Genomic DNA, 19868 nt, shown 5'->3' on the forward strand with positions numbered 1-19868 from the left:
GTAAGGGCTCTAGCATAAAAGCCTATGTGTGGTAAAGACTTAATGGCAGACTACAGATCCCATCTGGAACTGGATTACTTGCTGAGGTACTTGGTGTACAGAACAGAGGGTGAAATTTTAGAGACAAATACCTCCACCTTGCTATTGCTGCATTTTTGGAAATTTTATTTAACTTCTCTAAATCTGTCTTCTTCCTTATATAAAAGGAATCATGATATTTAACTTCAGCATTATTTAAAATGTTTTCCTTAGAACATTATTTTGAGGTTTATATTAACTCATGTATATAAAAGCACTTAGCACTGTACCTGGCACATTGTAGGTGTTGAATAAATGCTAATTCCCTTCTTTTTCTTCACCTAGAGTTTCTGGAAATAGTTCTCAACATATGTTCTCCACCTTTCACCTTAAATCCCTTCATTGCTATAACATTAGATGAATGATTGATATCCTTTGTGGTAATAAAACAAAACCTGCAATCATGAGAAGTTAAAGCAGGGGAAGGAAGATGGATACTTATGATATAGAAAGGAAGAGCAGGGGAATATTTCTACTGCAACTTTAGCCTTATAAGAAAGTAGGAAGCTTGGCCAGGCATGGTGGCTCCTGCCTGTAATCCCAGCACTTTGGGAGGTCGAGACGGGTGGATCACGAGGTCAGGAGATCGAGACCATCTTGGCTAACACAGTGAAATGCTGTCTGTACTAAAAATACAAAAAATTAGCTGGGCCTGGTGGCAGGTGCCTGTAGTCCCAGCTACCCAGGAGGCTGAGGCAGGAGAATGGTGGGAACCTGGCAGGCAGAGTTGTCAGTGAGCCGAGACCACGCCACTCAACTCCAGCCTGGGTGACAGAGAGAGACTCCGGAAAGAAAGGAAGGAAGGAAGGAAAGAAGGAAGGAAGGAAGGAAGGAAGTAAATAGGAAGCTGTTGCATTAATGTGCAATCTTAGGGGTAACTGCTCTGAAGCTCTGAGTAGGAATGGAACATGTTCTCTTGAAATCTGGTGGAGAACAGGGGCTCTGCTCAGTTGGTATTGACTGGCAGGTTGAGTTTGGATCTTCAGAAAAGCACATCTAAGGGACCAAGGGCTGGAGCAGACAGAACTAGTCTTCCAGATTGTCAGATTTCAGGTGATTTTTAAGAAAGAAAAAGTTTTCTGAATGTGCTTCAGCTTTCAAAATCTCAGGGAAGCAGGGCCTTAGGGTCATAGAGTCACTAAATTTTAGCTAAAGCTAAAACACATCCTTACATACAGGGCTAACATGCCGAACAGTAAAGTGGAGCTGTTCTGGTTGAAGCAGAGCTGAGGGACTCACAGTCTGGCTGCCCGTCTCAACCCACAAAACTGAATTCAAAGGAACCTTTGGATCATTTTAGAATTCCAAGGAACAGAGATCTAAAGTCATAATAAGGAAATTAAGACCCAGAATTTTTTAAAAAATGACTTGACCAACATTAAACCGAGACAGATTACGGATAGAAAGTGGATTTCCTGACTCTTACTCCAGGGCTTACCTCATCTCACACTTCAGTTTCTGGTCTTCCCACTTTCAGCTGATATTTTAGCTAGTCCTTTGTCTACAAATGCATTTCATTATTATGTACGGTTTTGTCACGTGGTGCCCCTTGGAAGAGAAATTCTGTCTACACCATGCAGTGGTGGAAGAACATACATTGAATACACATTATACATACTTTGAATATACACTATTGGAGTTTGATCTTGTTTTATGAGCCCAATTGCTCATGAAATTTGGAATCTTTCCTGGAGCCTAATTTTATGTGACAAAAAACATCTAGACAAACTGTGTTCTATTTGGAACAGTATCTCATAAGAAGGAAAAATAAAACTCTTTGTTTCTTGAGCTCCTTCAACGTTGGAAACCAAATCACTTTCTAATACTAAACAATCGGGTTAACCTGGATTTATAACCCCATTCTCACTAAGAAAGGGAGCTGAAGTCAGAGCTGAGGAGGTGGCTTTGGAATAAGGGTTCTTATAAGGGTTTAGGAAAGAAACCGACGTTTATTAAATGTGTTCTAATTCTCAGACACTGTGATTAGCATTTTACAAGGTTTTTACCTCCATATAATTTCCTAAACTTCTTTTAAAAAGTTCATCAACATAATGGCTTTTAAAAGTCATTGGCTTCCATCACAATATACATAGTCACCAGACAGCTTCAGAGAGAATCGTGATGTGTTGTGCTGGCCTCACCCATAGCTAATAATCCATCAAGACTCCCATGCTCATAGGGCCGGAGCAGGAGACCCTAAGTCCCTGACTCCCGCACTCCCCTGGCGCGCCACATTTCAGCACCACGGACAGCGCAGCACTGGGGCTCGACGGGGGAGGCGGGGACCAATACCACGCCTTTCAGCCCGGCTTTTTCAAATCTCTCGGGTCTCCGCCCTCATTTCCGTGCATTTTCGAAACGACTCTCACAGCAACCTAAGCCGGAAAAAAGCATTCACAGAAAAGGGGGAAGCTCCAGGGTTCGCTTACCGTCTGACAAGTCAATCAGCCCGAGGTAGTGCAAAAGTTTCAGGGAGGAGCACACGACCACCACTATTCCCAGTGTCTGGAGTCCTTCGGACTCGCCCTCTGCCCACATCCTCACAGCACCCTGGCGCACCGGCAAGCTCTAGGCGGTCATTCAAAGCCGGAAAACCAGGCTTCCAAGCCTCCCTTCCCGCTGTTCTCCTAAAGTGCACGGTTTATTTTACACCAGTCTCCCTTCCTCTTTCTCCCTCCCTCCCTTCCTTCCACTCCTACCCCTCCCTCCACTTCTCTCCTCCTCCTAGCTGGTAATCTCTATGTTTCATAGTAATATTTGCTTTTATTTCCTCTTTTCCCAAGGCAATTTCTCCAACAGTTTAACCAGTCCCTAATTTGCTAGCTGACTGTAACCATCATGGCAACGTCTCACGGCATATTCTCTTGGCAGCTCAGAGAAAACGTGTGTCAGTGTAGACCATTTCAAAGACATACAGAAAGAGCCCCACTGCTTTAGATCACAGATAGATGGAGAGATGAAAGATACTTTTTCAAAGGGACAACAATTTGTCTTTACTTCCCCAGTGAAAAACCTGACAAGCTGATCTGGAACATATGCAGTCCCTGCTTTGACACAGTGAACTGTCCCTGGAAACTGTACCACCAGGAAAGCTATGGTAAACTGGAGTGCGTCTACAATTATATTTGTCTTTGGGGAGGTTTTATATTAGTATCAGAAATTATTAGATGGGTAGTCAGGCTGGCTAAGTCATCACTGGGCAGCACTGAGTGAGCAAATGTTCTGGAAATGAAAGAAAGAATGAGGAAGAAAAAGAGTGGTGCTGTCGGCATGCCCTAAACTTTTGGGCTCTATGGGGGAACTTTCCCTTCTTCGTACACTGGATTGTCAGCAGTGAGCCTGGTGGGGAAAGGTGCTTGACATGGGGAAAAGGGAAGATTGCACTCTTAGAGTCACAGAGACCTGTCCTTGGGCAAGTTCCTAGATCTCCATGAGGCCCAGTTTCCTCTTCTTAAATAAACTTACCACAAATAAGAGAACCTGTGTAAAGTGTGGAAACAAAGTAGGCACTTCACAAATGCTGCTGTCAGATTTTGAGAATACATTATACTGGCAACATTGTGGAGCAAAGACACTCTCTTGAATCATTGGCAGGAAGGTAAATTCATAAATCAATTGTATATATCCATTTATTCAGAAATTCCACTTGTAAGGATACCTACATATGTGCACCAACATTGCATAATTTGTTTATAACAGTAAAAGACTGAAAGAACTTACATGCTCATCAGTGAGAAAACTGGTTCCATAAATTATAGTGCATACATAAAAGGAGTACCATATAAGCCATTAAAAATAATATGGCACATCCATGTATCTTTTCCTGGAAAGATACTAAAAATATACTATTAAATGAAAAAAAAAAAAAAACCCTAAGTTGTTTAGTAGCACTATTACCAATGTTAATGTTACTATTTTAATATTGGAAAGGAACACACACACACACATGCACACACACATGCACACACACACACACACTGTCTTATCCATAAAATATTTCCAAAAGAATACACTAATAATTGAGCATTTTAGTTGCCTCTGAAGAGAACTGAGGAACTGCGTTCAGAGGGTGACTGTTGCTGAAATTTTCTCCTATGCATGTGTGTAATGGATTCAAAACAACAATAACTAAATGTGAAGGCTGGCCTCTCCTCCCCTTCCTTCTTTGTGAAAAGGGAGACATAGTCTACATATTGGATTGAGACTCGGGAAAATCTTGTCTTCCCTGCTCTGTGTCTCTCAGCTCTGTTCTTTGTGCCAATCTTCATTCTCATTGGTGTGTAGGCAGTGATGCCCTGGGGTCAGCCCGCTGCAGCTTGTGAAAGCTAATTGTTAAATTTTCAGGAAATCAGCAAGGCAGTTGCTAAATCTTTGTTAGCTTGAAATCAGCCATGGTAGGGTGTTGCCACCACAGAAATTAGCAAATGCTACAAATCAGTGTTTCTTCACCTCCCCACTGTCTCTGAATTACCAGGATGCCACGCTACCACTCCAGATTCCATCTGCCCCGGAAGAAAACCTGAGAAATTCACCTGCCCAGAGGTTTTCCTGACTTACTTTGTTTCCTCTCCTCTGGACCCCTAGCAAGTGTAATAATTTTTGGCATTCGCATATCCAGATATGCGGAATTAAATTAGAAGCAGGAAGACTTCTATGTTTCTGGTAAGTCAATACTTTGTTCTCTTGGCTTCTCTTAGCTGTATCTCTTCTAGGTTTCTACTAACTCCTTCCCCTCTCCCTACTGCTTCCTTTACAACAACTCTCTGCCTTATAAAACTCATGCTGTTCTTGATCTTCCCTCCTGTGTATTCTCCCTTTTTGCAAGCTCATATATAATCTAGGCAGAAGCTCTCCTCTCAGCCATTTTCCTGGGCTCCCATCCCAAAATTTCATCTATTGCCCTTTTGTGCTGCATACAAAACATTCCGAGTGAGGTCTCATCAACAGGTAATACTGAGCATCTGTTAGATATAAGGTCAGGTGCCAGGAATTAGACTTAATGCCTTACTGCTTTCTGGTATTTCTGGGAAAGAATGATACAAGAAGGAGGAGTAGTGGTTCCCACTTTCTGCTTTGCTGTTACTGTGTAAAGACTTAAGTTCTTCCAAGAATTCTGACTTCACAGACAATTCCCCTTCTGATTGTCTCCCAATCTTGAACTTTAGGAGCACCTGTGTCTCAGGTGAGCCACCTCAGTGGCAACCAGAAAGACTTACCTACTATTTCCTAGAAATGGTGAGGTGCCACTTCTTATTCCCAATAACGTCAGAAGGAAATCCAGGTCTCATAGCAGTGGGTGTCTGAGTAAGAACCCAAAGTCTACCTGCCTCCAAAGTCTGTGCTGTCCTCATATGTCCCAAGCTGAGTCTGTGATTTGGCATTTGTGAAAGATACATGAATTGTTTATTAGAAAACCTGCCTTCTCAGAGCTTGCAGTGAGCCAAGATCCCACCACTGCACTCCAGCCTGGGCGACAGAGCGAGACTCCATGTCAAAAAACAAAAAAAACAAAAAAAAAAAAAAAAAAAAGAAAAGAAAACCTGCCTTCTTCTCACATCCCAATTCCATCAGAGCCACAAGGTTTCTGCACAAATCTCTCTACATGTAACCAGCTTTGAAATCTTTATTGACGTTCCATCCTTCATTTGATGAGAAATGTTTGCTCTAATTGGAGCACTCATGGAATCTACTTCACAAATTGCTTTTTACTATTTCCATATAGAGTGTAAGATGAATATGTTTGTATTGGAGATGTGAGCCTGCATAGATTTTGATATTTCTCTTACTAAATTTGTCCCAAATTACTATTTTTTTTTTTTTTTGGCCAAGAATCTTCACGTTATTGGTCCTCTTCAATTCCTTATCAATACTGATAGGCATTTTTTTCCCCCTCGGGTCCATTTGCCTTAAAGAAACAAAGGTTTGATGATTTGTGAAAAGGTTTCTCTGGGTGAGGATGATGTGTGTTGGGGGTGGGGGGGCGTGGGATCGGGGAGGATTAGCTAACCTCATGGACCAGATACCTGACTTTTGGTATGATCCAGACATCATAAAAGACTGGATTCCAATTTAGGTCCTTGCATCTTGACAAATGAATACTGGCCGTGGTCTGTAAGGTCTCCCAGGGGTCTTGGAAACCAAGATGGTCACACTCACAAATGCCAAGCTTTTGACAAACAATTTTAGCTCTGGGTTTGAATTTTAGCTCTGCCACTTACTAGGTGTGTGACCACTATAAGTCATTCAAGCTTTTGGAGCCAGTTTCCTCACCTGGGGATAATATTGATATCCATAGCACAGAGTTGTTACAATAACAAAATGAGATGATGCCATAGACTGCTCAGCACAGTCCCTGATACCCAGTGAATGGCAGTGTGGCACAGACGTCCAGAGCACACTCTCTGGGTCAGAAGCCTATATTGACTGTTAACTCTGCCTCCTACTTAGCTCTGTGACTGTGGTGAGTTACTTAACTTCCCTGGGCCTAAGTTTTCTCACCTCTAAAACAGAGATATTCACAGTGTGTACTTCATAGAGTTGTGAGATTAAGATGAATTAGTAATTATGTGTAGAAAGAATAATGATATTAGTATAATTATTACTATTATTATTAACCATAAGCTCGAGGCAATAATGATCAGCTGGGCCCTATGGACAAGTCACATATTGAGTAGGTATAGTCTGGAGATCTGGATCTGGGGAGAGGTAGGAGTATTATTTCAGGGAGGGGAATCAGACTTCCTCTGGAAATTGCTGGGTGCATGAACTTCAATTCTCCAGCCACAGATCTTTCTTCCAGGTAAATGTTTTCAGCTGAGTGTGATTTGTTTTTGCTTAAACTTCACTTGAGTATCAGCCTCTAGCAGTCACAAAATCAAATGCAATTTTAGCTAGCTACTTCTGCTGCTCTCAGCTTGCTTGTTGCTGTGTAACCTGAAGTAAATGGAGAGGCCCCGTGGTGCAATGTCCCACAAGATCGGAGCAATTCACTTAGTTATCTGAAAACACATGTGCAGTACGACATCCATGTGCCCTTGACTCAACAGGGCTTGCTGCTGCCACGGGGGCTTTCTGACTGGTTCTCCTGGTAAGGTACTCTCTAAACCTCATTTGGACAAACTAATTTGATAGGGGCCTCATTTTCCAGAATGTTCTGCTGCAGTTGGTATTAAAATAATGCCAATAATTGCACTTAAAGTTTTCTTTTCTTTAAAAGGTGCAAAAGAGATTAAAGAACTCCTCAGAGCACCATCTCAGAGCTCCTGATTCTATCAGAAAGCAATTATTTAACCACAAGATGGTTATGGTTCAGAGAGAAAATCATTCCCATTCCCATCACTGACCAAAATGGGAAAATGATTCGTGTGTTCTTTATCTTAGCCTTTATCTTGGTGCCCTTTTGTGGGCACAGGATGGGTTTGTTTAAATTATATAAAGATAACAATTGCACAATAATAATGATATCTCCCTTCCTCCCTCCCTCCCACCTGTAATCCCTTCCCTTCCCTTCCCTTCCCTTCCCTTCCCTTCCCTTCCCTTCCCTTCCCTTCCCTTCCCTTCCCTTCCCTTCCCTTCCCTTCCCTTCCCTTCCTTTCCTTTCCTTTCCTTTCCTTTCCTTTCCTTTCCTTTCCTCCCTTCCCTTCCTCCCCCTTCTCTCCCTGCCCCCGCCTCCCTGGCTCCCTCCCTCCCTTTTTCCTTCCTTCCTTCTTTCCTCTTCCTCCCCCTTCTCTCCCTGCCCCCGCCTCCCTGGCTCCCTCCCTCCCTTTTTCCTTCCTTCCTTCTTTCCTCTTCCTCCCTCCTTTCCTCTCTCTTTTCTTAGATATTCACAGTCCACCCAAGCTCTTGCGCCTGTTGGACACTGCAGATAGATAAAAAGTCTGACCTATTAGGAAGTTCACAAAGTCTAAAATGTCCTTTAGGATTTTCAATTTGCAAAGTTCTGTTTAACCTTTTACATCTATTTGCATGTTGCAGTTTCTCAATAAATATTTGTTGAAAAAATACTATGCCACTCTCCATAATCAACTTTTGAATTAGGATACAGCATTATTTCTGTTTTACAGATAAGAAAATGGGGGCAAAGAGAGGGAAGCTAAATGTCATCAGGATTTTCCATGGAGTGAGCACTGTGCTGGGCTCTGCACAGTTTTCTCCTTTATCTTAATTATTATAACCACTAATGATATTTTTAGTGGTGTCAACTTACAGAGCAATTTTATTTTATTTTCGAGATGGGGTGTTGCTCTGTTGCCAGGCTGGAGTGCATTGGTGTAATCTCAGCTTACTGCAACCCCTGCCTCCCGGGTTCGAGTGATTGCCTTGTCTCAGCCTCCTGAGTAGCTGGGACTACAGGTGCGCGCCACCATGCCCAGCTAATATTTTTGTATTTTTTAGTAGAGACATGGTTTCACCATGTTGGCCAGGGTGGTCTCGAACTCCTGACCTCGTGATCCACTCGCCTTGGCCTCCCAAAGTGGCAGGATTACAGGCGTGAACCACTGCACCCGGCCCTATATATACATATATATTGAGACAGGGTCTCACTCTGTTGCCCAGGCTGGAGTGTAATCATGGTTCACCGCAGCCTCAGCACCCTGGGCTCAAGTGATCCCCCCCACCTCAGCCTCCCAAGTAGTTGGAACTAGAGGCACAGGCAGCAAGCCCAACTAATTAAAAAAATTCTAGACATAGATGTCTCACTATATTGCCCAGGCTGGTCTGAAACTCCTGGGCTCAAGTGACCCTCCTGCCTCAGCTCCCAAAGTGTTGGGATTACAGGTGGAAGCCACTGTACCCAGCCCAGAGCAATTTTAGACAGACGCTGGAAGGTTAAAAAAAAAAACAAAACAAAAAAACCACAAAAAACCCTCAGCGCATCTAGCTATCAGGCCTTCTTTCAAAATCTATCATCGGGAAGAGGTGTCGTGCTTTAAGCAGCACCTTGTGGAATCCAGCAGGGCTGGCTCTCTATCCCCAGGGTCTCTGTCCCTCAGGAGTTAATTCTCAGTCAGGTCTGCTTATTTGATTTTATTGTCAGCTCCATGGAGACTGGGGAGGAAGGAGGGAAGACAACGGGAGAGAAGCTTCCTGGTTTTCCCCTGGCATTTTAGAAAACCCTCGGAACAATCATTCCAAGCGTTCTGGGAGATCAATTTTGGGAGGATCTTGACCCCTGCTTCCAGGATTCCGTGTCCTTTGGGATAAATTTCAGAACCTACTCTCCCAAAATTTCAGCCTGCAGGGTCCATTCTTCATTCTCCATCTCATCAACATCCTGTACTAGGGTTCCAAGCTGACAGGTGGAGATGTAGGTCTCTGCTTAAAACAGGCTGGAGAATGGTGATCGATGCCTCCCAGCAGGGAGAAATAATGAGAACATTCATTAATGACTGCACCATGTTCCTGTAGATTGTCAGCACCAGTCATTTTTTGCTTTGAACAAAATGTAACTGTTGTCAATGGAAAGCCATTTGCAAATAAAACCAGTGAGTAATGACATTTAGATATCCATTGACATGTTTCAATTTTTACCTTCTTTGTCTAGAAGGTATCAGAATTTCAACAGAAATTCCAATTCAATACACACATTTATAATCAAACCTGTGGATGTAACTTAACTATTAAATATTTCCTTCCCTTCCTTCCTTCCTTCCTTCCTTCCTTCCTTCCTTCCTTCCTTCCTTCCTTCCTTCCTTCCTTCCTTCCTTCCTCCTTCCTTCCTTCCTTCCTTCCTTCCTCCCTCCCTTCCATGCTTCCTCATTGCTTTCTTCTTGGGAATAAATTGCCAGGTATGCTGCTAAATCCCCTACAATGCCCAGAACAGCCCCCATCACAATGAAACATCTGTCCCAAGTGTCAGTAGTGCAGAGGTGGAGACAACCCGCTTTAGTGTTTATCCCAGGAATAGAACTGCTGTGTCACAGGATCTATGCACCTTTTACTAAGTATTGCCAAATTGTTTCCCAAAGTTGTTTCACTAATTTACCCCCAACCTAGCAGTATGTGTAAGAGCTCTCACTCACTACCCCCACATCGCCATTTTACAGATTAAAAACCTGAGGCTTTGAAGGGTGTGGAGTAACTTGGACAAGGATATAGAGTGACAAGGACATTAACAAAGCTTTGAGAGTGACATAGACGTTATATCTCCCCATGAGGACACAGCCAAGGAAGAGAAATTCAGTCCTTCCGTATAAGAGATATTTACAAAGTCTTAATTACATACCAGGAACTATACTTTACACATATCTTCTCAAATCTTCCCCCAACTGTACAAGATAGTATCAGAGCCCACTTAATAGCATGGGCTTTGAAGCCAGCCAGAACAGACGTTAGGTCCCAGAGTGGTAATTCACTGTGCCTCAGGAAACTTACTTGAGTTTGCTAAGTTTCAAGTTTCCTCATCTGTGAAACAGGAACCATGGTAGACCTATGTCACTGTATCGTTGTGATAGAGATAATGCAATAGGCCATCCATAAATACTAACTGTCATGGTCATCAGCATCACCACTCTCACTTAAGAGATCGGGAATAGAGCCTCAGAGTTTAAATTGCAAAACGTCGCAGCTAGTAAGTGGTAGAACTAGAGTTTGAACTCGGGTCTGTCTGACTCCAAAGCTCATCTCACTTTAACTGTGTCAAGTTGTTTACCTGAGAGGGGAGGACTCCTAGCCCCATCCCACCAGTTTAGACTAATCAGGGTTGGGTGGGGACAGCATGTATGAATTACTAAAACTCGGGATTCATCAAACACTTTTAAATAACACATTTTCATGGTATCATGAATATTTAGTAACTCAACTAAGTAAAACAAATGTTGTCAAGATATCAGTTGCCTGGGGACCTGCCATAATAGATAGTCTGGGATGATCTGTAATTAGAATGTGGACTGCATGAAAATGGCGATTCTACAGATTCTGAAAACAATCTCTTCTCTTACGAATTATAAATATCCCCTTTGCCATATTATTACTATCCATCTGCTTCACCCTTCAAGACAAACCAACTAAAACTTATTGTCTAGGCAAAGATCACAGATTTTGAATTAGTGGTGTCAGAATGAACAATGCTTGCCTTCCTACACCCTGTTTGCAATCAAATCCTCCAATTTCTCCTCTATTTTCTGTCCCCCTCCCTCCTGGGAAGACATTTGTCTTCAGAGGCTGGCAATGAGGCATTTGCCATTAGACACACTATGACATATTTTAAATATGCTCCAAGAAGCCGAGGCTAAATTACACTGGTGAGTTATTAAAAACAGCTCTCAATGCTATTATTATTTATTGCATTTGCAACTTTCAGCAGCAGCTGATTACACTGCTTAATCTTATATTTTTTTAAAATTCCCCGCCCTGAAATTAATTCTCCCCACAATGAATAAGCAAGGTCAGCCACACTGAGCATCCTTTGGAAGCATTTGGATTCTGAGAAGGAATTTGATGGACAGCCCTGGAGCAGAGCCTCAGTTTCTCCAGGGGAAGAAGTCCTTCACTTGAAATATGGACATCTCTTTTCTGAACCCCTTAGAGAGGGAGTTCTCCAAATCACAGGTCTCACCATGCCAGTCCCTTCCATGCTGTCTCTACAGCTGCCGTATGTTGCTGTCATTGAAAGACCTCTGTGATCTGGCCCCTGCCTCCCTCCCCAGCCTCATCTCTCATAGCCCGATGTCCTCATCCAGGACTCAGTCCTTGAAGTGACTTGCATTTTGTTTCCAGTGCCAGGTTCTGCGCTCTGAAGCTTTGCATATGCTGGTCCTCTCACCTGAAGTTCTGCCTCCACCCTTATTTTCTTGGCCAATACCTTTTCCTTCCAGAAGCAGCTTAGGGAATATCTCCTTAGTGAAGCCTCCAGTGAGGAATAGAAGGATTTCTTCTTCACATCCATAAAATCGCACTCCTCCATCTATTGTAGCACTCAGCACACTGTATTGTCACTGTGTATTTGTGTCTCTTTTTTGTTATATTGTGAACTGCTTGAGAGCAACTGTAGTTTACTGTCTAAGCTTTACTGTCGAAGCTCCCAGCATAGGCCCAGCACAAAGAAAGTGCTTTGAGAGTTAAGAGATGAAAAATAGAAGTAGTGTAGTAGTGCAGGAAGAGCCAAAGCTCTTGAATGAGGCATTTGTTCATTCACTCATTCATTTATTCAGCAAATATTTATTAAGCATCTATTATGAGCCAGGCTCTATGCTAAGGACTAGGGACACAATGATTAAAAATAAATGGTTCTTATGCTAATGGCGTAATGAGGGAGACAGATGTAACTCAAATAATAGCATAAGTGTATCATACAAGCCGTGATTAGTGCCATAAAGGAAAACTGCCCAGGGCCATGACAGCATAAAGATAAGGCCCAACCCAGGCTGGAGTTTGTATAGCAAGTTTCATCAGGGCTGCCCTCCTTGAGGAAGTGATGCTTTAGCTAAGAGCTGAAGGAGGAATAGCCATTAACTAGGTGGTAGGTTGGGCAAGAACATTTAAAGCAAAAGAGACAGCAAGTGTAAAGGTTCTGAGGGCTGTGGGGGCCTAACTGCTGAAGAGGTGTGTAGGAATGAAGCAAAGGTCAGTACTAGGACCGGGGAACAGGTGAGGGTGGAGGTGGTGTGCGACAGATCGGGTTGGGAGACACCCAGGGGCCAGGCCATGCAGAATATTGTAGACTGTGTTAAGGATTTGTCTAGCCTGGCCACAGTGGGTTTTAAGCAAAGGAGCAACATTTTGAGTGTGTATGTGTGTGTGTTTTAAACCATCTGCAATGGAGAGAACAGAATGGGGGATAAGGTACACAGAGATTGTGGGGTATGAACTTCCAGACTGCCTCAGAAGACACAGTGTCAAGGTGGTGTTAATGCCTAAAGGACCACAGGGAGGTGGGGAGACTTCCAGAGGTCCTCAAGGAGATACCTGGACCATGTGTCAGGTTCACAGGCCTGCTCCAGATGTCCTCTTCTTTTTTGAATTTTTTTTATTTTTTGAGACAGAGTCTCACTCTGTCGCCCAGGCTGGAGTGCAATGGCGTGATCTCAGTTCACTGCAACCTCCACCTCCCAGGCTCAAGCGATTCTCCTGCCTCAGCTTCCCCAGTAGCTAGGATTACAGGTGTGCTGCATTTTTGTATTTTAATAGAGAAGGGGTTTCACCATGTTGCCCAGGGTGGTCTCGAACTCCTAAGCTCAGGCGATCCACCACTTTGGCCTCCCAAAGTGCTGGGATTACAGGCATGAGCCATCATGCCTGGCCCAAGATGTTCTCTTCCAAAGCAGAAGCTCCTGCTGGGGGAGGCTCAGCCTTACCTGGGTTAACCAAACTGGTGCAGGGAGAAGGGGCTCTGCTTTAGAGCAGAGCTCCCAGGGAAACTGAGCTCAGGCCAATTCTATAATTTATAGTTTATGCCTCTAGGGGAGTGAGGTCAGAGAACTGAACCCTTACCTGTAAGTTCTTGCCCTAATTTCTAAGTCCTTGGAAGGGTTAGGTTAGCCCATCCTAGGCTTAATTTGCTACCTTAGAAAGAATCAGACCATGGGAGGTCATCTGCTTCATCGTTCAATTTCATCCAACAATTCATTCATCCATCTCTCCCTTCGTCCATCTGCCCATCCATCCATCTATTCATCCATCCATCCATGCATTCATCCAACAAATATTCACTGAGAAAATATTAAAGGATGGTCTAGAACCTGGCCTTTCCATCCTCAATATAGTATGTGTTCTGTGCTGGTCCGCATCTGCCCAATTTGACTTAGTGTTTTTCCGCTATAGGTAAGGGATGAAGTCTGGCCCAGACTCTGTCAAAAAAGTTTGTTCTTTCAGTTCTCTGGTTGCTGAATTGGAGCCCCAGGCAAACCCTGCATTCTTCTCTCCTGATTTAATTGGTTCATTATTTTAAACTTTTGTAGATAAGGGAATAAAAAAGTCAGTGGAATATTGTATTCATCACATTGAAATTAATATGCTTCATTACCACAAAGACAAGGAGTATGGTTGTAATATTTTCTCAAAACTTTTAATTGAACAGAGCATGGGAGGGGGAAAAGCGAAAATGGAAACCACCAAGCTCAGATGTTGTTTTTCACTTTCTCAAAATGTGCGCTGTTTGTGATCCACTCATCTCATTAGTGTTAATTATGACCTAAAATAAAATGGCATTTAACACTGTGCTGAGACTTTAATTAAAGCCAAACCTTCATACCCAGGAACTCTCCGAAGTCCAAGATAGTTACTCTAAAATGGTATAACCTTCTGCTGAGCCAGCGGTATCCACACACTCACTCCATCCCCTGCTGCTGGAAGCCCGATACTTCAATCCATCCACCATCCATCCATCCTTTCAACAAATTAATTTAAGGTAGTTCTGGGGAAAGAAAATGAATATTTATTAAATATCACTCTATTACTTTAAATACATTCTTTGTAACCTAATGTAGCACCAAGGACCTAGGAATATTCAAGTAAGGACAGTGAGTAGTAGTGTATGCATTATCTCATTTAATCTTCAAAAGAGTCTCATGAAGTAAGGACAAATTATTCTATTTATTTTATCAGAGGTGAAACTGAGGTTCAGAGAGGTTTAAAAACTTGCCATAAATCATATTCATGGCATGTTTTCCTGCTTTGCACTGCTGAGCTAGAAAGAGTAATCTGAATTATCTAAATGTATTCATTCATTCGTTCATTCATTCATTCATTTAATAGAGATTGCACACTATGTGTCAGATCTATGCTAGGGGCTAGAGAGACCCCAGTCCCTTTATTCACATGTTCAGTGAAGTGGGCCGACAATTGGTAGAGATGACAAGACTGTGATGAGAAAGAGAAGCAGGAGGGCTGTGGGGCTAGGATGCAGGGACAACCAGCCCAGTCTGGGAATCCAGGAAGGGTTCCCCAAGAAGGTAAGAATACTGGAACAATTTTATCCATAATTCCTACAGAAGGACCCACCCAGAGGGTGGCCTAGTGATTCTTTCAGAGATTATGGCAACCACAAAACCAGGTTCCCAGAAGCAAGCATGGTGCAGGGCCCATCCAGCCAGACTGCAGGTAGCCTGTGCCTGGGAACCACCTCCAGAAAGCATGCTAATGACTGACCCCAGTCATCTGGGCTTCCTGGCATCAGAATCTGTGGATAATACTGAAACATTAGTGTCTCAAACAGATTAGGCACTAGTAAGGAGTGGCACACCCCTCCTCCCACATCATGGGTTCTCAACTCTTGTCTGGTTTCTGAGTTCTGGAACCTGAGCCAACCATTTCAGCTGCACTGGGCTCCTCCTCTGTACGCCAATCTCTTTATTTGAAGGAAAAGTAAATGCAAGAGAGCAATTACTGATCTGGTCCATAATTCAGAGATTTCTAGGGCTGACATGGTGCTGGAACAACCAACCTGCTCATTGACAGAGGAGGAGGCTGTGGCCCAGACCAGGCAAGCCACCTGTCCCATGTCATACAGCAGAACCAGCCCAGGACTCCTGACTCGAGTCTGGTGGTAATTCCTTTGTCCTAGCAGGGACCAGTGGAGAACCTTTTAGGAGAGGTCGGGATGCTGAAGAAAATGATTCTTGCCCATAGATTAGCTTCCTGTTTACCAAACTTTGCCTCCCCTCCTTACCTGCCCTCCCTGGCCAGGAGCCTGGCTGCACAGCTACTCTTATTTCTGCCTGTGACTTGCGCATCAGCTCAATACTTAATCTCTTAGAGAGTTCTCCTTTCAAGCTTCATCCACAGGGAAAAGGGACGCAGTTTCAAGGAAAAGTGCATATTGCATTTCTGCAGCCCCACATCTACTACCTGTGATTTCCTGTAGGGATAAAACCTGTGAATCAAAGTGGCCAGTGTGACCTTTGGATAATCCCTCAGTCACTGTGATTGGTTTGGGGATGGACATATGAGCCCATCAGAGCCAATGAGATTCTGTAAAATGTTGAAGTTCAGTTACATGAGCCAATACATTCCCTTTTGTTTAAGTGATTCTGGGTTGGCTTTCCTGGTTCTTGCAACCTAAAGAGTCCTGAATGATGAAGTAATAAAAACAGTAACTCGAGTAATATTAATTGGTTGCTTACTCTGGGCTAGGTACTGTGTCAAGTTCTTCCATTTGTGAACTTATTTGACATTCCCAGCATCTTTATGGGATATTCAATATTGTTGTCCTTACATTGTGCCTAGTGAGGTTAAAATAACTCAGACTGCTGCCCAGCAGGTAATTGATGAAGCTGGGCTTTGAACCTGAGCAGCCTGGCTCTAGAGCTCATGTTCTCAACCACAGTGCAATACTGCCCCTCAGCACATACTCTTTTCAGCTAGAGCCCCAGTAAGCTTCTCTTCCATTTGCTGATCTGGTAGAGACACAGTTCCCAACTCAGTCAAATTCTCAAGAAGGACCAGATGAATTTCATTAGGTCTCCAAGGAGAAGGCAGTTTGCTTGTGGAAATTCATCCCTCCCAGGCACCTGTCTACCACACTATGCCTGAACTTCTATCATTAGATATGTGTATCTTCGGATTGCTAATAGTAATTACAGTTATAATACTGACAGTTTTTACTTTTTTTTTGAGACGGAGTTTCACTCTTGTTGCCCAGGCTGGAGAGCAATGGCATGATCTCGGTTCACCACAACCTCTGCCTCCTGGGTTCAAGCGATTCTCCTGCCTCAGCCTCCTGAGTAGCAGGGATTACAGGCACCTGTCACCACACCCAGCTTATTTTCTGTTTTTAATAGAGAGGAGGTTTCTCCGTGTTGGTCAGGCAGGTCTCGAACTCCTGAACTCACGATCCACCCGCTCGGCCTCCCAAAGTGCTGGGATTACAGGCATGAGCCACTGCACCTGGCCGATAGTTTTCACTTTTTAAGATACCTGTTTCTTACCAGGCCTTTCTTTGAGCACTTTGTATATATTATCTCATTTACTTCATAGAGAAGAGGAAAATGAGGTCAACTATCATGTTGGAAGTCATAGAACAATGATGTATTCACTTCCTCAGAGTCTGCTGGAGGACACACCCTGGCTCCTGGCCTCTTGGGCCTGCAGTCTCCTGGAGGGAGAAGCAGGCAGGGGCTCAGTGAGCAGACCACCTGAGGATGGCCAAATGGAATCGCTGCTGCAACCACAGATGCTGGGGCAGAGAGGCAAATCAGGCCCCTTGGTCTGGCAGAGATCAAGAGTGAAAGCACAGACTTCTTAAGAGCCAGCAACTAGCAAAAAGTCCAGATGAAAGTACCCCAAAATGTTGATGCTGGATTTCTTTGCCGTTTGGGTTATTTGGGATATTTATTTTCATTCTTTCATATCTTTGCTATATTTTATGCAATGACCTGACTTACCCTTATAATTATAAAGAAAACAAAACAAAACAAAATGACAGCCCATTATGAAAATTATAGTAGGAACCGGTAATAAAAGAAATCAGAGATTCTTGGAGGTTCCTTGGAGTGGCTCCAGGGCCAGGGCAGGAGATGCTCAAAGTGAGCCTAACCATCTTTTGCTGCCAACAGTGAAGAAGTGCACACACACACACACACACTCAAACACACACAAAACCCAAACCCCTCAATGATAGGGACATAGGAGCCAACTGCAGGAGCCCCCAGTAGCCAAAGATGGAATAATTTGAGCAACAAAAGAAGTAAAATACGATTGGATTATAACCCAAAGTGTCAACACAAATATCCATGAGCTCATATTATTATAAACAAACCTCTTATGCAGAATAATTCCCAATAATTCATGAAGATGGTTCATCCTCAAAGAGGGTCTATAACTTTCACTCCTTCAGTGTGAGTTGCACACAGTGACTTCCTTCCAAAGAGCCAAGAGAGGAAGAGAGGAAAATGATTTCACAGCAGAGAAACCTGACAAACACGACCTTAGCCAGGTGATCGAGGTCACCATCAGCAGTGGTAGGTTGTGTTGATAGCATGCACTCTTCAAATGATGTGATGTGAATGACACTTTACCTCTGTGCTCTTCCTCCCCAAACCCTAGTGCAATCATCAGAAAAGCTTCAGATGAGACCCAGTTGAGGGACATTCTACAGACATCTGCCCAATATCTCCTTAACATTGTCAAGGTCACCAAAACAGGGAAGCCTAAGAAACGGTCACAGCCAAGAGGAGTCTAAGGAGACACGCCTACTAAATGGAATGTGGGATCCTGAACTAGAAAAAGGACTTCAAGTAAAAACTCAGGAAGTCTGAGTTAAGTATTGACTTGAGCAAATAACAACATTGCAACATTGGTCCATTAGTGGTGACAGTGTTAACCTAAGCTGTTACCAACGGGGGTTGCCAGGTGTGCAGGATGTGGGAACTCTCTTACTATCTTTGAAGTTTTTCTGTAACTATAATTTCAAACTATTCTAAAATGAAAAGTTTGTTCTGAAAAGCTAGATAGGAACAGAGCATGGCAGGAGAAACAGGCATATTACAAAGGCTTGGGATGATCTCTCAGGTCAGCTGAAAACATGGTTTAACCCCCAGTGACTCTTTGACTTTTTTTCCAGAAAAAAAAAATCTGGATTTCTGTAAATAAATCTGTCTGCTGGACTGGAAGGGGACAAGGTTATTGTACCTAACTGGCCTTCCCCAAATCCCACAGGGGCCTCATGGCAGTTAGATTCATTAATTCAGCATTTTCTAATGATTAAAACTGATCAATAAGCCACTGGGTCTGTTCTTTAAATCAATTGCCCCATTAATGAGAATGAAAGCACCATTTTATTACGCAAGCCCTGGCCCTTTTGCAGAAAAGGCTTCTGGGGGTTCGGGCTTCCATTCCCTGTGCTGTGTATTAGGTTAATTACTCTCCCACTCAGGTCTTCCAAGCCTGATGCCTGTGACTTGGAACAAAATGAGCTGAAGGGAAAGACTTCTAGAAAAATGGGTTAGAGGCTTTCACTGAGTGAGACACTCAGTTAGTTCAGGAGTCAACTAAATTTTACCAAGGATCTTCTGAGTGCTCGGGCTGCTGCTCAAATGCTACCTCTGTAGAGAGACCTCCCTTTACCACCTTGTCTAAAACATCAATCTCCCCATGCTCTCTTGCCCCTGCTTTAGTTTTCTTTGAAGTGTTTATCACTACTAGATGTTATATTTAACTGTTTGTTTGTCTTTTTGCTTTGCTCCCCACTAAACTGAAAACCTCTTGAGGGCAGGGCACCTTGTCTGCCTTGTTCATCCCCAAAATATAACCAATAGTAGATCTCAATAAATAGTTTTGAATAAAAGAATGCAGAGGGCCGGGCGTGGTGGCTCATGCCTGTAATTCTAGCACTTTGGAAGGCTGAGGCGGGTGGATTACCTGAGCTCAGGAGTTCGAGACCAGCCTGGTCAACACGGTGAAACCCTGTCTTTACTAAATACTCAGGGTACAGAAATGAATGGGACCCAGACTCTACCCTCCTAGATCTTATAGGGTAGTGGGGAGATGAGTACTTGAACAAGGTGGAATTACAATGCAGAGAGGGAAATGCTAGGGAGGGGGCCAGTGAGAATTGAAGAGGGGAACTGAGCCTGTTTTGAGAGGTTAGGAAAGCCTTCCTAGGAGAAGGGATATCTAAGATGACCTGCAGGTAGAGCAGACATGTGCCGGAAGAAAAGAAGAGAAACAGAGCTGTTCAGGCACAGAGTGCAGGATGTGCAAGAGTGGATGGGGGTGCAGGAAGAGGAGCCCATCGGTCGGCATGGCCAGAACACAGAGTATAGGAGGAGTCACAGGATGAGGCTAGAGACATGGGCGGGGCAGATCACAAGGCCTTGGCAGTGTCTGGCTAACACTGAGGATGGGATCCAGGA

The 19868-nt window shown here is 43.5% G+C and overlaps 1 protein-coding gene across 6 annotated transcripts in view; it reads right to left on the reverse strand.

The window, feature by feature from the left end:
• The window catches only part of KCNIP1 (potassium voltage-gated channel interacting protein 1), a 397622-nt gene that overhangs the window by 62166 nt on the left and 315588 nt on the right, over positions 1–19868 (reverse strand). The window contains exon 2 of one of the 6 annotated variants that reach the window (XM_010364880.2): positions 14270–14431. The exons of the other annotated variants lie outside the window; for them this stretch is intronic. The gene's annotated coding sequence lies outside the window, so the exon portion shown is untranslated. The remainder of the gene's footprint in view (positions 1–14269; positions 14432–19868) is intronic. 6 annotated transcript variants of the gene reach the window in all.

Source organism: Rhinopithecus roxellana, chromosome 3 (assembly GCF_007565055.1).
Source record: "Rhinopithecus roxellana isolate Shanxi Qingling chromosome 3, ASM756505v1, whole genome shotgun sequence".
Lineage (NCBI taxonomy): Eukaryota > Metazoa > Chordata > Mammalia > Primates > Cercopithecidae > Rhinopithecus > Rhinopithecus roxellana.